Here is a 7989-nt window from a genome sequence, read left to right on the forward strand (position 1 = left end):
TGGTAATAAACCTTAAATTTTAATCTTCTGCAGCTGTGGATAAATCCATGCTTTTACTTAAATTTTTCCAATTATGTCATAGACTATAAAATACTATGCAGAAACTTTTCTTTCTACTTTTTCATACAAAGCTCTTTATACATTTACAATAAATCCATTTCTTAAAATGATTTTTTCAGAAATGAAATTATTGGCTCAAGCTTATGAATAGTTTTAGAGCTCTTGGATGTATTGCCTTTACCAAAGGATTAGACCAGTTTGTAACACCATCATCTCTGGTTTGAAATAATACCACAAATTAGAGAAGTCTGTTAAAACAATAACACTTTTTCCAACCATCTTGAGGATATTGGCCATCTCAGTTCTTTGGAATACTTTCCAATTTCTATAAACTTAATTCCAGAAACCCAATTTCTACAAGGAAATTTCTTCAATATGATAAAGGCAATATACAAAAAACCCACGAAAACATCACACTCAATGATGAAAGATTGAAAGCCTTTCCACCAATCAGAAACAAGACAACCATGCCCACTCTTGCCACTTCTATTCAACAGAATACGGGAAATCCTCACCAGAGTCAGTAGGCAAGAAAAAGAAATAAAAGGCATGCAAATTAGAAAGGAAGAAGTAAACTTATCTGTTTGCAGATGACAAGATCTTATATATAGAAAACTCTAAAGATTCCACACAAAAACCTGTTGGAACTAACAAGTGAATTCAACAAAGTTGCAGAATATAAAACCAACACACAAAAATCATTTCAATTTTTATACATGAGCAATGAACAATCTGAAAAGGAAATTAAGAAAACCACTTCATTTACAATAGCATCAAAAAGAATAAACATTTAAGAATGAATTTATCTAAGGAGGCAAAAGGCTTTTACACCAAAAATATAAAATATTCCTGAAAGAAAATATAGAAGACATAAATAAATAGACATTCTGTATTACTGGAATGGAAAATTTAATATTGCTAAGATAACAATACAATCCAAAGTTATCTACAGATTCAACGTAATCCCTACCAAAATCCCAGTGATGTTTTTTTGCAAAAATAGAAAAATCCAACAAAATTCATATGGAATCTCAAGAAACTCCAAATAGCCAAACCACTTTTTAAGAAAATAACAGATTTAAGGAGAGATCCGAGATGGCAGAGTAGATAAATATGGTGCCTGCTTCCTTCCAAGAATACATTAAAATTACAACTAAATTATAGAACAATCAACCTGAAGAATCACCTGAAGTCTGGCTGAACAGAAGTATTACAACTAAGGATATAAAGAAGAAGCCACGGTGAGACTGGTAGAAGTGGTGGAGACGTGAGCCAGGCTAACCCCAAACCTCCGTGTGGTGGTTGAAAATAGGGAGGGAGACCTCGGCCAGAAAGGAGGAGCAAAGGACCCTATCCCCACACTAGGCTCCCCAGCCCAGAGTACTGGTGCCAGGAAAAGGAGCCCCCACAACATCTACCTGTGGAAAACAGTGGGGTTTCTGACCATCCGAGTGGGACAGATAATGAAGGCTGTGGGAAACCCAGACATCCTCTTAAACAGCTCACATACAGACTCACTTGCTCAAAGGCACTCACCTTGGGCTCCTGAGGAAGGACAGTGACTCGGGGGGGTGTCAGTGGCATATAGGCAACAGACTGAGGTGTGTGGCTACAAGGCCAGGGCTGAAGTCGCCATTTTCCCTGTGGGAGGTCCTCCTTCCAAGCAGCCTGCAGGCAGCTACCATTTTTAATGTGTTGAGCCTGCTCCCTATGCTAACGGCCAAATCTGAATCTCATTGGTGTGATGAGATCCTGAACTCCGCCCTGCTGACTCACTGGGACCCCATCCCACTGAACTCCCCCAACACCAGAGGCACTTTCTCAGAGAGCAGCCAGCTTCCCAAATTCAGTCTTTCTTTAAAACTATTGGAGCCCACCGGCCCCAGGCAGGTGACGACTGGCCTTGGTGTTCTCTGAGACTTTTCCTGAGTAGCTCCAGGCTCAGCATGGCACCAAATGAGAATCTACATTAACCTATTGAACACAACTGTTCCCACTCTAGTAACTCCCTGAGTCCCTGCCTTACCCAACTCACACACTGCATGAGGCTTTATCAGCGGCTGATTTTAAGGGAGCTGGCAGGTGGCAGCAGGTCTTGGGGGTGTTCTGGCTTTCTGCAGAGCTACCCCAGGACTGGTACTGGTGGTAGCCATCCTCAGTCATAGCTTGGGCTCTCCCACATGCTTCGAGGTTTTGCTCAGTCAGCAAAAACTGCAGACTGCTTTGTCGTTCTCACCAGGTAGTCCTTGGCTGGTCACAGGTAGGGTTTCTGGGCGGGAATTCCCACCCATTCTGGGGAATTTTTTTCGCATTCCCATTCCCGAATCCCAAGATACAAACTGTTTTCTGTTCTCCACGATGAATCGTTTCCACAGTGATGGCCAATACTACCAACCACTTAGGTTCAAGGAGCCAAATTTCCCGATTTCCCAACCAACTTTTCTAGGGATTCGGGAATGAGACAGCAAAAAAAATTCCCCAGAGTGGGTGGGAATTCCCACACGGAAACCCTAGTCACAGGCAGTGGGTGACCTGGGCCTGCACCAGAGCCCCTCCCAAGAGGCCCCAGAACCAACATACCTGGAGGTTGGCTTCAGACCACAGCAGAGCACCACCCAATTAACCCCACAAGTGGAATACACAAAGGGCAGTCTCAACAGGCACCGGAGCCCACTGGGGTAAATCCCACTCATTGGGGTAAGCCCCACACACAGCAGCCCATGAACTGTGGACATGGCCAAACCCCCAGCCAATCAGCCTGAGGGTCAATCCCAACCACTAATATGCCAATAGCAATAGCTCAACTATAACAGGAGGGCACATACAACCCACACATGAGACACTCCTGGAGCACCTGGAGCAGGTGACCAAGGAGACTGTGCCAAAGCCCCACAGGGCACCTACTACTTAAGGCTGCCTGGCCAAGACTGGGGGACGAAGCACATCTACCTAATACATAGAAACAAACACAGGTAGGCAGCCAAAATGAGGAAACAAAGAAATATGTCCCAAATAAAAGAACAGGAGAAAACTCCAGAAAAAGAACTAAACAAAATGGAGGCAAGTAACCTACCAGATACAGAGTTCAAAACAGTGGTTATAAGGATGCTCAAGGAACTTAGTGAGAACTTCAACAAAGAGATAGCAAGCATGAAAAAGGACACAGAAACCATAAAAATGAACCAGTCAGAAGCAAAGAATACAGTAACTGAAACAAAGAATGCACTGGAAGGAATCACCAGCAGACTAGAAGAAACAGAGGACTGAATCAGCGATTTGGAAGATAAGGTAGCAGAAAACACCCAATTGGAACAGCAAAAAGAAAAAAAATCCAAAAATATGAGGATAGTTTAAGAGACTTACGGGACAACATCAAGCATAACAACATTCGCATCATAGAGGTACCAGAAGGAGAAGAGAGAAAGCAAGGAATTGAAAACCTATTTGAAAAAATAATGACTGAAAACTCTCCTAACCTGGTGAAGGAAATAGACATACAAGCCCAGGAAGTGCAGAGAGTCCCAAACAAGATGAACCAAAACAGCCCACATCAAGACATCTTATAATTAAAATGGTAAAGGTTAAAGACAAAAAGAGAATCCTAAAAGCAGCAAGAGAAAGGCAAGTAGTAACTTAAAAATGTTTCCTATAAGATTGTCAGCTGATTTCTCAACAGAAACTGCAGGCCAGAAGGGATTGGCACAAAATATTCAAAGTGATGAAAAACAAGGATCTACAACCAAGACTACTCTATGCAACAAGGCTCTCATTTAAAATCGAATGACAGATAAAAAGCTTCCCAGACAAGAAAAAGCTAAAGGAGTTCATCACCACCAAACCAGTATTACAAGGAATCTTAGAGGGACTTCTTTAAGATAGGAAAGAAAAAAAGATCAAAAATATTAATATTAAAATGGCAGTAACTACATATCTATCAACAATTGTTTTCAATGTAAATGGATTAAATGCTCCAATCAAAAGACATAGGAGGGGAAAAAAAGACATAGGAGGACTGAATAGATAAGAAAACAAAACCCTTACATATGCTGCCTACAAGAGAATCACTTCAGATTGAAAGACACACACATAGACAGAGAGTAAAAAGATAGAAAAAGACATTTCATGAAAATGGAAATGAAAAGAAAATCTGGGGTAGTCGTACTTATACCAGACAAAATAGACTTTAAAACAATGGTTATAACAAGAGACAAAGAAGGACCCAGTAATCCCACTTCTGGGTGTTGATCCAAAGAAACCCAAATGCTACTTTGAGGAGACATGTGCATCCATATGTTCATTGCAGCATTGTTTACAATGGCCAAGGTGTGGAGGCAGCCTGGGTGTCTGTCTATGGCAGAATGGATAAAGAGAAGGTAGTGTATATTTACAATGGAACATTGCTTGGCCATGGAAGAGAATGGGTTCTTGCCATCTGCAGCAGCATGGATGGACCTGAAGGGTATTGTGTTGAGTGAAGTATGTCAAACAGCAAAAGACAAATGCAATGTGATTTTGCTTATATGTGGAATCTAAAGAACAAAATAAACAAACAAACAAAACAGAAAAAACTCATAAATACAGAGAACAATTTGATGGTTGCCAGATGGGAGGGGGCTTGGGAATGGGTAAAAAGGGGGAAGGGATTAAAAAAATACAAATTGGTTGTTACAGAGTAGTCATGGGGATATAGGGTATAGTATAAGGAATATAGTCAGTAATATTGTAATAACTATATATGGTGTCAGATGCGTACTAGATTTACTGGGCTGATAGATGGGAGGGGTTGGGGGACAAGGTGAAAAAGGTGAAGGCATTAAGAACAAATTGGTAGCTATAAAATAGTCATGGGGATGTAAAGTAAAGCATAGGGAATATAGTCAATAATATGGTAATAATTATATACAGTGCCAGGTGGGTACTAGACCAGTAAGTCTTAAATTATAAGATCACTTCTTACATTATATAAATGTCTAACCACTATGCTGTACACCTGAAATTAATATAAAATGATATTGAATGTCAACTGTAATTGAAAATTTTAAAAAGGGGGGGAAGGTGAAGGGAAATAAGAGGTTCAAATTTCCAGGTATAAAATAAATAAGTCATGGGGACGTAATGTACACAATAATATTGTGATAGCATAGTATGGTGTCAGGTGGTTTCTGGACTTACGGTGATCACTTCTTTAGGTATGTAAATGTTAAATAACTATTGTGTACACCTGAAACTAATATAATATTGTATGTTAGCCACATTTTAATAAAAATCTTTTAAAAGAAAAAAGAAAAGAACAAAGTTGGAAGTTCTCACACTTCTGGATTTTAAAACTTACTACAGAACTTCAGCAATCAAAACAGTGGGGAACCAGCATAATGACAGACATATAAACCAATGGAATAGAACATAGAGCCCAAAAATAAACTCTCCCATATGTGGTCAACTGATTTTCCATAAGGGTGCCAAAACCATTCAAAGGGAGAAAGGACAGTCTTTTCGATAAATGTTGCAGGGAAAACTGTGTATCCCCAATACCACGTGCAAAAAAATTAACTCAAAAATTTTAAATATGTAATCAAAGACTTAAACTTAAGAGCTAAAGCTATAAAACTTTTATTAGAAAACATAGGTGAAAATCTTCATCATTTTGGATCAGGCAATAATTTATTGGATATGACACCAAAAGCACAGGCAAAAAGAAAAATAAATAAGTTGGATTTCATCAAAATTTAAAACTTTGATGGATCAAAGGACACTATTGAAAGTAAAAAGACAATCCAGAGAATGGGAAAAAATATTTGTAAATCATATTATCTGATAATAGATTAATATCCAGAACACATAAAGAACTTCTTCAACTCAACAATAAAAAACAACTCAAGGGGCAGCCCGGTGACTCAGTTGGTTAGAACCGGAGCTCTGAACAACAGGTTGCCGGTTTGATTCCCACATGGGCCAGTGAGCGGCGCCCTCCACAACTAGATTGAAGGACAACGACTTGGAGCTGATGGGCTCTGGAGAAACACACTGTTCCCCAATTATTCCCCAATAAAAAAATTAAAAAAAAAAAACCAACTCAATTCACAAATGGCCTAAGGACTTCAATAGACATTTCTCTATGAAAGATATACAAAGGCCAATAAACACATGAAAACATTCTCAACATCATTAGTCATTACAGAATGTAAATCAAAATTAAAATGAGAATATCACTTTACATCCATTAGGTTAGCTATTATTTTTTTAAAAATAGCAAGTATTGGCGAGGAACTAGAGAAATTGGAATCCTTGTGCATTATTGGTGGGAATTTTAAATGGTGCAGCTGCTGTGAAAAACATTTTAGCAATTTCTCAAAAAGTTAAACATAGAATTAGTGTGTGATCTAGCAAATCCACTCCTAGGTATATACCTTAGATAATTGAAAGCAGAGACTTAAGCAGATATAGATACCCATACACAAATGTTCATTGCAGCATTATTCACAATAGCCAGAAGGTGGAAACATCTCCTGTGTCCATCATCTGATGAATGCATAAACAAAATGTGGTCTATACACACAATGGTATTGAGCCATAAAAAGAATGAAATTGTGATACATGCTATAACACAGATGAACATTGAAAACATTACGCTAAGTGAAATAAGCCAGGCACTAAGGGGCGAATACTGTATTTGTATATAATTGTATATAAATTCCATTTTTATGAGATTCGTAGAATAGGGAAATTCAGAGACAGAAAGTAGAACAGAAGTTACTAGGGGCTAGGAGAAGAGGAAAGGGGGAATTGCTGTTTAATGGGTACATAGTTTCTGGTTGGGATGATGAAAAAGTTTTGGAGATGGATATGGTAATGGTTGTACAACATTGTGAATATACTTACTGCCACTGAATTATACCCTTTAAAATAGCTAAAATGGTAAATTTTATGTTTGTATATTTACACAATTAAAAAAAGTGAACAGATAGTTTGAGATGCCAACTGCACAATTAGGCAAAATCAAAATCAAGATGAAACATTAAAATCAAATTTTTAATTGAAGAACTAATATTTGAAAATCTACTCATCCACAGGTAAGTTGACTATCATTAAGCCCTGGTCTGACATGATTCAGCTGGATACTCCATCACACCACATTCTTTTAAAACCTTTAGATGACAAAATTTAGGCACTTACCAATTTCTAGAAGGAAAAGATGTGGTTCTTAATTAGGAAACAAGAGGACCTAACTTTTATACTTTAAAAAAAGGCACTTAGAAAAATAAGGGTAAAAAATAAGGTATAACTTTCTTTAATAATAGTACTCTGCCATATATATGGAACAGACTACAGATAAGTCCTTAGTTTCTTCATCTGTAAAATGGGGTTAGCATCACCTGTTCTGCACCACCTTCTTTCTCTGCCTTGTCCCTCGCCACACATCATTGGCAGGTAAATGCCTGAGCAGAACTCAGGTTCTCAAATGAAAAAGAGAAATGGATAATCTTATTTTTTCACTTTAATTCATATTTAATACACATCTTAAAAGATATATAGTACTTTTTTTAAATTTTGGGGGGGGGCGGAAAAGACACTTTTCCCAGGGATGCACACATAAATTTTTCTGTGTTTATATGACGGAAAAATCTAGTCTTATGGAAGTATAACACCTATCTTTATGTAACACTTTTTAAATATAACATTAAGTGATACACAAATCAATAGAACAAGAAACCCCATACTTCATAACTTTATACTTCAGAATTTAAAACATGATAATGGAGGCCCTGCGAATCATTGGGGAATACCAGGATTATGGGGACACTTAGTTCACAATTTGGGGAAAAAATGTATTTAGATCATCATCTCACTGTATATATATATATATATATATATATATATATATATATATATATATATGTACTAAGTTCTTGAAAAACCAAATTACATTTA

The sequence above is a fragment of the Rhinolophus sinicus genome, linkage group LG04, assembly GCF_036562045.2.
Source record: "Rhinolophus sinicus isolate RSC01 linkage group LG04, ASM3656204v1, whole genome shotgun sequence".
Lineage (NCBI taxonomy): Eukaryota > Metazoa > Chordata > Mammalia > Chiroptera > Rhinolophidae > Rhinolophus > Rhinolophus sinicus.